Source organism: Drosophila rhopaloa, unplaced genomic scaffold (assembly GCF_018152115.1).
Source record: "Drosophila rhopaloa isolate 14029-0021.01 unplaced genomic scaffold, ASM1815211v1 contig_191, whole genome shotgun sequence".
Classification (NCBI taxonomy): domain Eukaryota; kingdom Metazoa; phylum Arthropoda; class Insecta; order Diptera; family Drosophilidae; genus Drosophila; species Drosophila rhopaloa.
In genome coordinates this window covers 46289-59340 of record NW_025335074.1, presented here as the reverse complement: position 1 = coordinate 59340, position 13052 = coordinate 46289, and positions in this window count along the sequence as shown.

Here is a 13052-nt window from a genome sequence, read left to right as displayed (position 1 = left end):
TTGGCCGGCCATTGTGGGTGTTGCCCCAAAGGAACATTCCTGGGACGACGAATGCCAGAAAGGGTTTGCATCTGCTTGGAAATTAAAGCTGCGCTCGCCGCGACCAAATTAGTTTTTCCCCTCTTCAGCCTGGCGATGCAAGCGATTTCCTTCGCGCGAAAAGTGAAAATCAGTTTTAATTACTCCGCCACTTCGGCGGTGAATACAAATATCGCGTGCCAATCCCCAAGCAGAGCAATTCAATTATGACACAAATCCATCGCATGCCAAGCCAACTCAAAATCAACATTAAATATCCCAAAACCACCGAAGCGCATTTGTGGCCAACTTTTCAAAGGTATGCGGGACTGCAGAATTTTTTTCGAAAAAGCGAAATCGAATACTTTCTAAGCCAATACTTAAATTCATAAGACGGATAACATTTAAAAAAAAAACGAGAAAGGAAGATAAGTTCGACAAGACGAAGTGTACATGCACTTGCAGCTATATTACAAATTATTAAAATTTTTTGACCTGCAAACAGCAAAAATTACACATATCAGATTGTTCATATGGAAACTAAAGGAATAGGATATGGGTAATAAATTTAAAATACATGATTTTGAGTATTTTTTGTTGATAGCATTCTAACTACCCAAACAAACTGAACATAGAACAATCTCAAGGGCTAGGTGTAAAATAGAATACAAAAATAATTTTAACCAAAAATATCTTAATTAAATATAGCGTATTTGATTCGATCAGTTCTACTTCACCCATAGAATTGTTATTCTTTTTAAGCTGGATTGGATAGAAAAATATTTAAGTTCAGGATTATTCTACTTTATATAGTAAAGTTGAACAAATAAATTAAAATAAATTCTTTGGTAATTTTAAATTCGTTAAGTCCAAATTAAAGAGGTTGAAAGAGATTTCTGTGACACCCAAATTAAGTGTTCCAACTGCGGGGAAGAATAATAATTTTGTTTTTGTGGGAGTTGCCTTAATTAACGTTGTATTGCAGTGCAATTTATTTATTGAAAGCAATTCCCCATCTGGATGTAAAGTTTTATTGCTATCACCTAACATTGTGTCCTACTTGGCAGTATCCGGACAAACAATTTAACAACAACGCCTTGGCTACTGAAGCTGATCATAGCCATCAACAATCGGCTTACAGCCAATCACAGCAAGAGTCGCCCAGAATCACCGAGATTGCTGTGGTCCGCATCTCTGGCTAGGGTCTTTGGGGTCGGGTCCGTTATGCCCATCTGCATCCAATTAGGTGAAGCCCCAGACGAAGGCTTTCTTCCAAGCCATTTCTTGTCCTCGTGGCTCTAGGCCCTCGCTGAGCCCAATTCCGATGGCCTTTTTTGGGGCCAATCGGCTAGTAACTTATACGCTTGTCGTTCACAGTGCATGATTAATGACCAACAAGGGCCTTAGACCAAAGTTGTTAAAAACGATCCAGCAGTTGAATAAGGATGCCAACAGAGCTAGGCTCTTGGTATATTTTACCCCCAGACTTTAGTCTTAGCTAAACTTGGCAATTGGCACAGTCTTGGGCCAGAATGAACAAAAGAAAGTCTAAGATTTGTAAGCCGATCCAGCTATGAGCTACTTCAGATTTTGTGTGTGCAAATATGGGTGTATGCAATGTCTAACTTATCTACTTGTCTGTTAACAGCTATTAGTTTCATTGAAGGACATTTTAAAAATCAGACAATTAATTATACAAAATACCGTACTTTAATGTCCGACTCAATAATAGTATTTTAAGCTTCCTTTGCTTAATCCAGACTTTCAGTCATAATTTGTGTTTAAAATGTTAAGCCCGGAGCCAAGACTCCCTCTTAAGGCGATTCCACAAAACCGAATTTAAAAAGCATCTATTTATTACGCCAGATTGATATCCATCTCTGCACTTCTAGTCCAGAGACTCAATTACAAGATTGTAGAGTACAAAAACAAGAAAATCGCTGCAATACATGTGAGTTTCACACCTGAATGTAATCGAATTTTTATCATTTTACCTCCGCATAGCATTGTTGCCAGGCAACTCTCGGCCTGGAGTTTTGAGTGGGGCTAAGTTGGAGCTCAGCTGGCTGCGAGCAGCCAGCAAATTGAAATTTATTGCCACTGAGCCACTGGAAATCCCGTCTGCAGTCTGGGTCCCTGGTCCCTGGCCTCGGACCCCTCCTCCGAATTGCCAAGATTTGGGGCCAGGCCAGGGCAGGGCAATGCAAAAGAATGGTGCTGCTGCTTTTCTGTTTATTTTTGGCCAGGCCAACTGGTCGCGTATGTGGGTCGCATTTATTACCGGCCGTCTTTCCACTGGGCCGAGAGCTTATTGTTAGATAAGAAGTGTGACGTTAGCCCATTAGAGACGGCGGTCGATGATGGAGCATCGGAAATCGGGAATCAGGAGCCGGGTATCGGGAATCTAGGATCGAGGATCGAGGATCGCACATCGGCTTGATTGCCAGTCAGTCTCGGTTTCAGTTCGCCAGTCTCGAACTTAGTCACTTGCCATCAAGAGGCTCAGAGCCAAAAAGACGAGGCCGATTGCCAGAGCCAACGCCCGCACGACTTCAGCTCGTACTTGACTCGCTCTTGGACTTGGCTTTGGACTTGCAGTTGGCTTGGTCTTTGACTAGGAGCTTTTTGGACTTGCCTACCGCCATCGGAGATTTATGGCTTAGATAAGCGCGAAAAGTTACAGATGCTTATGCAGCGGCAACCACTGCAAGGCGCGTCTCAGGTTCAGATCGCGTTCCTTATTCGACCCATGGACGTGGGTGGTTCAGTGAGTTGTCGCAGGTATAATATCTTCATACAGGGACACAAAAACGGATTATTACCCTAGAAGTTTCTATGATCAGAACAGCCATTACCAATGCGTGGTACAATTAATTCTCTCTTGCTAAAATATAAAGCAGTCAAGAAACAAATTCTAGTCAATTAAAAAATAAGTTTATTAAGACGGACTGCAATTTTAACTGTGAACAAAACAACAACCAAACTAAATCATTAATTGTTAAAGCATTATAAATGTTTAAAAACATCGAATCGGATTGCAACGCTGATCAGAATACATAGTCTATAAAAAACCAAAAAGGCTTTGACCTACATGGGCATAGAATATAAATCTTTTACTACTGTTATTTGTAAAACTATCAACAATGCCCAATTATTAATTTAATTTAACTTGACAACGCATAGATTTTCTCATTCCTAGATCCCCTCTCGCTGGCAGTGCCTGCAGCACGTTGTTGTCGTCGTCTCGTTAGCGTGGCGCGATTGCTGGCCGCGATTGGAAATTGGCAACTGGCAACCGGCAACAGCCAATGGCCAAGAGCAGAAGCAGCAGCGGGGGCTACGTCCGAAGTCAACTTCTCTTTTGGTCTAGTCCTAAGGGCCGATCGATAAGAATCATAGTCAGGCTCAAGCTCAGGCTCTCCGTCTCCGGCGTCCCATGGAAGTGGCCCATCCTGCGGCCGGGAGTCCGGCTAAATTAGTTAATGCCGCTTTTAATTCCTATCAGCCTTATCGCAACGGCCGCATCTTAAATGAGGTCAATTATCAGCCAAAAGTGCAAGTTGTCTGCGAGGGGATTGGCTCCGAGGTCCCCCTTCTTCTGCGGTCTTCTTCCCAGATGAGTTGTCTATCTGCCTCATAAAGTTGAGTTTCACTTTCAATCGCCGCAGCATGGCGAGAGTAATAGAAACTGCACATTAAACGCAACACGTGCCACGCTTCATGGGAGCAACAACAGAAACTGCAACAACCTCCTCCTTGGCTGCACTTTGCAATAAATCACAAAAAGCCCCTCTCTGTCCGTAATTAGCGCAGGGAAAAAGCGCAGCTACAACATCATCAAATATCGCACAATAAACATTGCTTAGAGAAAAAGCAAAGAAAGCATGACGAGGCAATGAGACTACACTGAGCAATAAGCGAGGGCAATTAAAAGGACGAGAAGCACTTGCTATAGGCAAATAGTAAAATAAAAGTATTATAAATGTTTTTTTTTTAGTTTTATTGAGGTATGTTGTCCTAGTCCTACAAGTAAAACAAACACGTATGATCGAATTGGATTTTAAGTTAGATATATTCACGTTGAACCGTTGTTATATTTGAACAATTTTATGTATGGTAATAATGTTAATGGTTTTATTCATATTGCTTAGGATATGGCTGTATATAATTGCATTTACACATCACGGTTTTAATATAAGCCTTCGCTTTTCATTTCTATCTATTTCGCCAAAAAATATTTAAAAACAAGAAAGGAAAGCTAACTTCGGGCGGAGCCGAAGTTGATATACCCTTGCAGAATATTCCATAAATTATATTCTCCAAAATTATTCATATGATGTATTCTTAATACTCATAAAAAGTCCCAACTTCCTAACTTTAAAAACACCAAAGTTATGACATTTCCAATCGTTCAGTTATATGGCAGCTATAAGATATAGTCGGCCGATCCTTATGAAATTTGGTGGGTCGGATTGATTGGCCAAAAATAAAACCCATAGAAAATCCCAACTTCCTAACTTTACAAACACCAAAGTTATGGCATTTCCGATCAATCAGTTATATGGCGGCTATAGGATATAGTCGTCCGATCCTTATGAAATTCGGTAGGTCGGATTGATTAGCCAAAAATAAAACCCATAGAAAATCTCAACTTCCTAACTTTAAAAAACACCAAAGTTATGGCTTTTCCGATCGTTCAGTTATATGGCAGCTATATGATATAGTCGCCCGATCCGGCTCGTTCCGACTTATATACTACCTGCAATAGAAAGACAACTTTTGGGAAAGTTTCAAGCAGATAGCTTTAAAACTGAGGGACTAGTTTGCGTAGAAACGGACGGACGGACGGACAGACGGACAGACAGACGGACAGACGGACAGACGGACATGGCTAGATCGACTCTCCTGGTGATGCTGATCAAGAATATATATACTTTATAGGGTCGGAAATGTCTCCTTCACTGCGTTGCAAACTTTTGACTGAAATTATAATACCCTCTGCAAGGGTATAAAAATTAAAAAAGACACAAGAATATTTCTAATTTAATTTTTATAGCTGTACAAACAGTATTACTTAAAATTTATAAATTAGAAATTATTAATACATTTTATATAATGCATCGAATAAAAATAAAGCATATAATAATCAAACTAACTTTATATCAAAGATTGGAGAAAAATTCAAGCAAAATAAATAAACAATCATGACATTTATCCTATCAAATTAAAAATGACATGTGAAGCGACTTAAAATTGTTCTCACAATGTTGTTGTTAAACACATTACAGATTGTATATAAAATCCAAAATATTAATTATAAACTAACCAATTAGTTTAAGCCAAGGGCTTTATTCTTCCAGTGTAAACTGGAAAAATGGTAATCTTTATTTTCGCGCGCTTGCACTTGCCGCAGAATAGACTGCAATTTGTGCAAGCGATGGAGCAGCAACTCGGCCAGTTTCATTAAAAATATTTTGGGTTGAATAACAATAGTAATAATGCAAAGTGCAACGCAGAGTGCCGGGCTTAAAACCAAAACCATAACAGCAAAAGTGAAATTTTCCAGCAGCATCGAAGGCTCCAACGTGAACAGCAGCAGTAATCATCTTTGGAAAATTTTTGCTTTTGTCTAAATTGCAAATGAGCCGCAGCCCGAAGACAAAAACCCAGCTTCCAGAGACCAGGTAAAAGTCTCCCTGTCGATAAATACTTCCTCTCGAGCGGATCTCTTCAAATGCGGATCTGTATCGGCGAAAATGCATGCGACCGAGCTAGGAAGTTGCAGTTTTCCATTATGAGATTTTTTACCCAGTACTGAAACAAATCAAATCCGACAGCCTTGACCGTACCTTAAGTTAACTTCAGGAACCTTAACCGGCCGGGAGTACGGCGTTTTCCTCGGTATGGTAAAGTGTACCTTCAAGACAAAAAAAAGCAATTAAGTTTGGTGATCCTCTTCCTTTACGTGCCAAGGGCTTTTAACTCCGGTCAGCTCCCCCCACCTGGGACATCTCATTTGCGGGAATTATTTATGTGGTCCTGCTTCTCAGACCCTCTCAAGTCTCAGGTTCCTCCATTTGGGATCCACCCCTTGCATGGTCATGCCATTGACAACTTGCACAAATGTTGACCTTTAATTACGACAGCCAACAGCAGCCACAACTTGTTCTGGCTGGCCACTGTTTGCATAACTACGCACATAACAACGACTCGGGGTCCGAAAAGCCTTTTTTTATATCCACACACATGTGTATGAAAAAAGAGGCAGCATCCACAAAACGGCGACGACGACAACTGCAATTTGTCCAGCTGCAGTGGAAGACATGTCCCGGGATAGGACTCTGGCGGGGAAGAAGGAAGTCGGCAGAGACACACGCATGCCGAGCTGAAGATGAGCAGTCTCTGGGATCACTGTGAATGCCCTGCAGTCACCGGCGTTGGGATTCAAATAACATAAGCTTTGAAGTAAGTAACTTTGAACATTTTATTCAAAAAACATTAATTTAAAACCACATCTGCTTTGCCAACTAGTGACACGATAATAATTAGAAAAGAGATGGACTGAATATAAACCCTTTACCAATTAAGAAACACGGTATAAATTTAAAGGTAACCTTTCCCATTTAAGCCTTTTTTGGATTTGCATTGTTGAAATTGAAATAAGAAAGTTTTTATTAACTTTAGCTTCCAGATTCTTTTAATTTTTGGTACTGAAGAACGAAAAACCGGTCTAAAGTATTTTTACCTACAACTCGATATCGGAATTCAGGACAAAGCGGTTGCGGATTTCCTCAATTTTTTCCTAATTTATACGATTTTACTCAGTGTGAGTGTGAGTAATAATTTCTTTTTATTAATAAATAAATACATACAGGGAAAATACTATTAAAATCGAAATCTTTGATAAAGACTATATAGAACTGATCCATTTTATTTATTAATTTATTTATAGAAGCTGAAACTGCTTCCAAGTCATTAATCCAATCATGATTTTTTAACAATCTGTTATTAAATTATTAAGTGTCAATTAATTTTGGCGGAATAAAACTTTGCTTTCTCTTGAGTTTTGGAAGAAGGGGTTAACATACCAGTAAAAAACAAAGTCGGCGATTTTTACCCAAAATTATGTAATAAAAAAGCTTTTAGTGATTAATAATGCGTGTGAGGACCAAAATTAAACATAAACGTCACTAGCTTTCCTTTGCAAAATCACTGATTACTTTTCGCATCGACCGCCATCACTGGCATGCATATGTAGCATCGAGCTTCTGGCTCTTGCTGCGGGCTGGGTGACAAGTGCTTAGTGTCAGCACCTTGGTTAGCATGTGGAGCTCCAGTGCCTCGATTCCCTGGCCGATGACAATTTTTCACTGGGAAGGGGCTTGAGGATCGGAGAGATCGGCTTACACATTAATTATCACTTTTGTTGCTGGTAGCTGCGACTTCTTTTACCCTGAGTGTAGGATGAGTAGGAAATCCCAGCACTGACATTAGAGGGCGACAGCACTTAGTTCGTTGTCTGAGTCTTTTGTTTTTATTTTTATTTGCAATTTTTCCTAGTGCCCTCTGCTGTTTGCCCAAGTGATAAATGAGCTGATGAAAGCCCAGCAGGGGGGTGAAGAGTGCACTGATTTATGGCTGCCAGGCCTGCAGAATAATCGATAATAATCGATAGCAACACCCACTTGGAGTGGGAAGATAAACGAACCGGGCCCCGACACTCGAGCCCTGCCACATATGAAAATTAAATTATAAAATGCCTTACAAGTGGGGCGGTGGCCCTGGAGTATCCTTCCATTCTCAACCCTCCAGTGCCCCGACGGTCATAAAATTGCCCGGGACCAGACACAAGGACAGCCCGCAGACGAGGGTGGACATGCGATTTCCTTGACATTTAATGCAATCCAACTGCAGATGCAGACGCAAAACGGGGCGGCGACCCAACTCCCCAGCTTCCCCCTGTGGCATCCACTCCTGCTGCTGCCACGCCCCACTCGTGTTGCTCCGGCGTCCAGGATGAACACTCCGCCCCCCGCAGACGCCTTTCTGAATCCCCCGTTCCCACACGCTGGACCAAAGCAAATAGCCAGCGGGCAGATTTTGTCTTTGCGCGCAAGTGCAGCACGTATCAATTATAGTAGGCTACATGCTAACAACAATAACTACACCAGCCTCAGCAGGAACCAGCACAGCAGCCACTACCACAGTCTCTACATGAAGAACGACATAAAAGTTTTAGAGTCAATTAAAGTTTGGATGCCTCATTGGTGTCGACAAGAAGGTTTACTCTTGTTCAGGGGTGTCCCAGAAATCTCCAACAGAGGGTCAAATCCCAGTGTCCCATTAACCTCTTTAACTCTGAGTAAACCATCAAAAACAAACCGAAGAGTAGGTTTTAAAAAATTATAATTTTGGAAAACCTACTGATTTTGAAGTATTTTTTTATACCAGAAAAACGCCAAATTTGGGACACCATTTGGAAAACATTTTTCAAACCCAACTTTCCACTTGGTTTTAAATCTTTAGGAAATTTTAAGATTTCATTTTTTGTTAATTATTTAGTCTTTCAGACAATACAAATATAATAAATTTGTTTACGGTTGTCATTACTTAAATATAAAACATTCTTAGAATTTCTCCAATTTGGGAAACAAGTCAATATTGACAAAACCAACATTGGTCCTTTTCTCATACAGTTCTCACAAATTAAATATTTAGGTGACACGATTGCCAAACGATATTTAAGCTAAGCAATTTCATTCCTCTAGTTCATCAAGTTTCTGAAATTTTTTTTATTCCAGAAGAGACAAAATATAAATGAATGAGTCGCATCGGTCATTGACGCTTATTACGAACACAGAATCACAAATCAAAAAGGGAATTTAATATCTAATCATATTTGAAATATTCGGAAGAACATTTAAAGTTGGTCTAAGCCTTTTAAGATCAAGAACCAAATGAAATCCCATTTACAACATAGACATTTGTTGCTTCTTCCAATTACATAGGCAATACCCTGATGTGGGTCAGGCGCCAAAACAGCATCCTGTGCTATTTCAACTCCAATCTCAGGGACAGAGACAGAAATTCGGACCGACTCCGAGTGCCCCTTAAGGCAGTCAAACCCAGATTCCGCCAGATCCACTCCAGACCGGGCCAGAAAACTGAACCTAATGGGCAGGCAACGAAACAAAAAAATAAAAAAGCCATGCTTACGACGCTGTGGTTCTAGCCAGGCTTTGCCGCAGTCCTGCATAAAACATGATTAATTCCTGGCCGGGTAATTTATGTAGGCACATAATTCACAGCGGGACACATTTCGCTAGAGAGTTCAGGCCATGGCCTGGCCGAATGCGGTCGCCACTTAAATGCACCACTAAAAATAGCACAAGCACACACTCAGGCGAGTGCGAGTGTCGATCATATAGTATGCTTACTATATGCTAAAAATAAAAGGCCACGGCCAGCCAAGCCGGGCCAAAACCAAAACCAAAAACAAAACCAAAGCCAAAGCCAAAGCCTAAACCAAGCCTCGTGGCGACGACGGCATCGTTGCGCACATTTGATTTAAATTGAAGCCAAAGCCGGGGAATAAGCCCGGACCGAAGCCAAGATCAGGGCTATACGTATGGACTTCGACCGCGGAGCTGACAATATCATTAAATATTTATGACGCCGCAGCTGAGCACGGCCAGAGCCTAATCCCTAATTAGATCTGGCCGCTCTGCTGGGGTACTTAGCTGGAAAAACTGTCAAGTTTGTTGCCTAAGTCTTTTGTTTTTGCGTCCCTCTGATGGGCGTATCCCAAATTCCAAAAATGATTCCCAATTTATATCGAGCTTAGCTCTTTGAATTTCCTGCGAACAAGCGTAGGGTTCAATTTCGCAAGAAGTAGGAAGCCCTAAGTGAGTCGTAAGTTGTGGGCTTCCCTTCTGGGGCTGCCAGTATTGGCAGCTTGACATGATTACGATGCAACCCACTGCAATACTATTTGTTATCTTTATGCGCTGCCTGCTGTCACTCGCGGCGCACTTCCTCCTCGATGTCGATGCAGAATCATGAATTGAGCCTTTGCATGCGCCAGTGACTAACGATGATGCTTCCGTGCTCATCTTTCCATCGGATCTTCCCGATCCCCCCGTCGAGGACCCAGCCAGAATGGCATAAATTCTGGGCAAGCATGCGAGGAGGCGGAGGAGGCGGAAGAGGGAGGAGCTGTTGCCGCAACCCGCTGGCTTTCATTTCTAATTTTTGCATTTCGTCCATGGCTACCGATCGGCCTGGAGTTGCGATCCCTGGTCGGCGATGTTTTAGCGCATTTTATTGCTTTATTTAAGAGTTTGGCATTGCAACGCTTGTCAATTTTACAACTTTATAGAGGAGAGCTCTTATCGTTTGCATATTTATGCCAGATCTCCGTTCGATAGCCGGGCCAATCCCCGCACCACAAGCCCCAATCCGATTCTTATGCCGATTCCCGATCCTATTCCCGGGGCCATTGGCCATGTCTCTTAATATTTTTGACATATTGGCCAGGGCCAGAGCCTTGGCCATAAGTCTGGCCCTGGCCGAGAAGCCTCTTTTTGTTGTTCGCTCCTTCCACAGAAATTTTCACAAAAAGGAAACGGCAACAACAACGAGAACAATCTCAAAGAAACCCAGCTCGAGTCGACTTGAGTCCGCTTTCAGTGTCTGCGTTGCCTTTTCGCATTTGAATTGCAAATCCTATTATGACTTGTGAAATTATAATTTTTCTAGTTGCCTGGCTGAGGTCCCCATCTCCTGCCCCTGCCCCTTCCCCTGTCCCTCTCCCCAATCTCCGTGTGTAGGTTCAAGTCCAGGGCCCCATGTCCATGTCCAGTCATAACCGCAGAAGGTTCAATAGCATGAATTATGCATATGCAGACGGTTTCTTTTGGTTTCGTTTCGTTTCGGGAAAATCACAAGCACACGCATCCACATGCACTTAGTTATGATAACGTTGCACATTTCTGACTCCTCAGACTCCTAGACAGAAACAGAGACGCGGCCTCAGACTCAAGCTCTTCATATTTGTTTTGGCCAGCAATAACGCCCCAAAAGAACAGCATCCGCAGCAAGCACTGAAAGAAATATCTGACCGATTTTTCTTTATTATTGTATTATTACTAGATCGAATTATTAATTATATGGTAGATTTTTGTATACAACGTGATCAAATGGTGATAAAAGCAAAAAAATTATGATTCTATTGCTGTAATTATACCCGTTACTCTTAGAGTAAAAGAGTATATTGTATTCGTGCACAAGTATGTAACAGGTAGAAGGAAGCGTTTCCGACCCTATAAAGTATATATATTCTTGTTCATGATCACTAGCCGAGTCGATCTAGCCATGTCCGTCTGTCCGTCTGTCCGTCTGTCTGTCCGTATGAACGCAGAGATCTCGGAAACTATAAAAGCTAGAAGATTGGCATTTTGCATGTAGATTTTAGGAGTTCCTACGCAGCGCAAGTTTGTTTCAAAATGGTGCCACGCCCCCTTTGACGCCCACAAGCCACAAGCTGTGGCCACAGTTTTGATGATATTATGAAAATTTTAATTGATATGTATTTGTTTCGTCAATAAATATCGATTGGCCTAATAAAAGTTTGCCACGCCCACTCTAACGCCCAAAAACCCATTAAACGCTTAAGCCTGGCTAGCGCCTACATTTCCGCCTTTCATGGCGCCATCTAACGAATGACTTTGGAACAGCTGGTCAAGGTGGTCAACAGAGTCAATGTTAATTCTCGATAAGGATTTCTATTAAAGGAAATTGCGATGGTTTTCATTTGTCAATACCGAACTATATCCCAAGAACTATGCAAATCAAATCTAGTTAGCCAAATTGGAGGTCTGAGTCAAACAATGGCGTATGTGTGTACAAGAAGGCATATTTATATTAAGTTGTTTAGCTGAGTAACGGGTATCTAATAGTCGAGGCACTCGACTATAGCGTTCTCTCTTGTTTTACTTTTATTTTCCATCAAACTTAAGGCGGTATATACCTTTTTTTGTCGAAAAAAATAGGAAAGTTTGGATTTTTTTATGTATGTAACTATTGTTTTTATTAAATGAATGATTATATTTTCTGAAAGTTTAGATTGTTGACAATGCAAAAATTTTTGAAAAAATATTTAATAGTTTTTAAGGTGTGGCTGTTTCCCTTAAACGCCTTTTTTTTAAGAGCCTTGCGGTAATAATTCCCCAAGACAAATGGGTCAACTGATACCGAAAAAATAAAAAAATTTTTTTTTTTTGTGGATACGGGAAGGTTTAATGCAAAAACTGACGTTTTTGGACGCCAAAATTCTCACAAAACTATCTATTTCGGCGAAATACAAATTTTTACATGAAAAAACGATCGTTCAAGTACTAATAAAATTCATTACGGACATTTAAAAAAAATTTGAAGAAAATCGGTTCAGTAGTTTTTCGTCAATCCATATCACCGCAAAGTCATTTAAAAACAAGAAAGGCAGAAGGGAGCCGAAGTTGATATACCCTTGCAGAATACTCTGTAAATTATATTCTCCAAAATTATTCATATGATGCATTCTTAATACTCATAAAAATCCCAACATCCTAACTTTAAAAACACCAAAGTTATGGCATTTCCAATCGTTCAGTTATATGGCAGCTATAAGATATAGTCGGCGATCCTTATGAACTTTGGTAGGTCGGATTGATTGGCCAAAAATAAAACCCATAGAAAATCCCAACTTCCTAACTTAACAAACACCAAAGTTATGGCATTTCAGATCAATCAGTTATATGGCGGCTATAGAATATAGTCGGCCGATCCTTATGAAATTTGGTAGGTCGGATTGATTGACCAAATATAAAACCGATAGAAAATCCCAACTTCCTAACTTTACAAACACCAAAGTTATGGCATTTCCAATCGTTCAGTTATATGGCAGCTATAGGATATCCGCCGTTTCGACTTATATACTGCGTGCAAAGGAAAGAAGGCTGTGTGCAAAGTTTCAACTCGATAGCTTTAAAACTGAG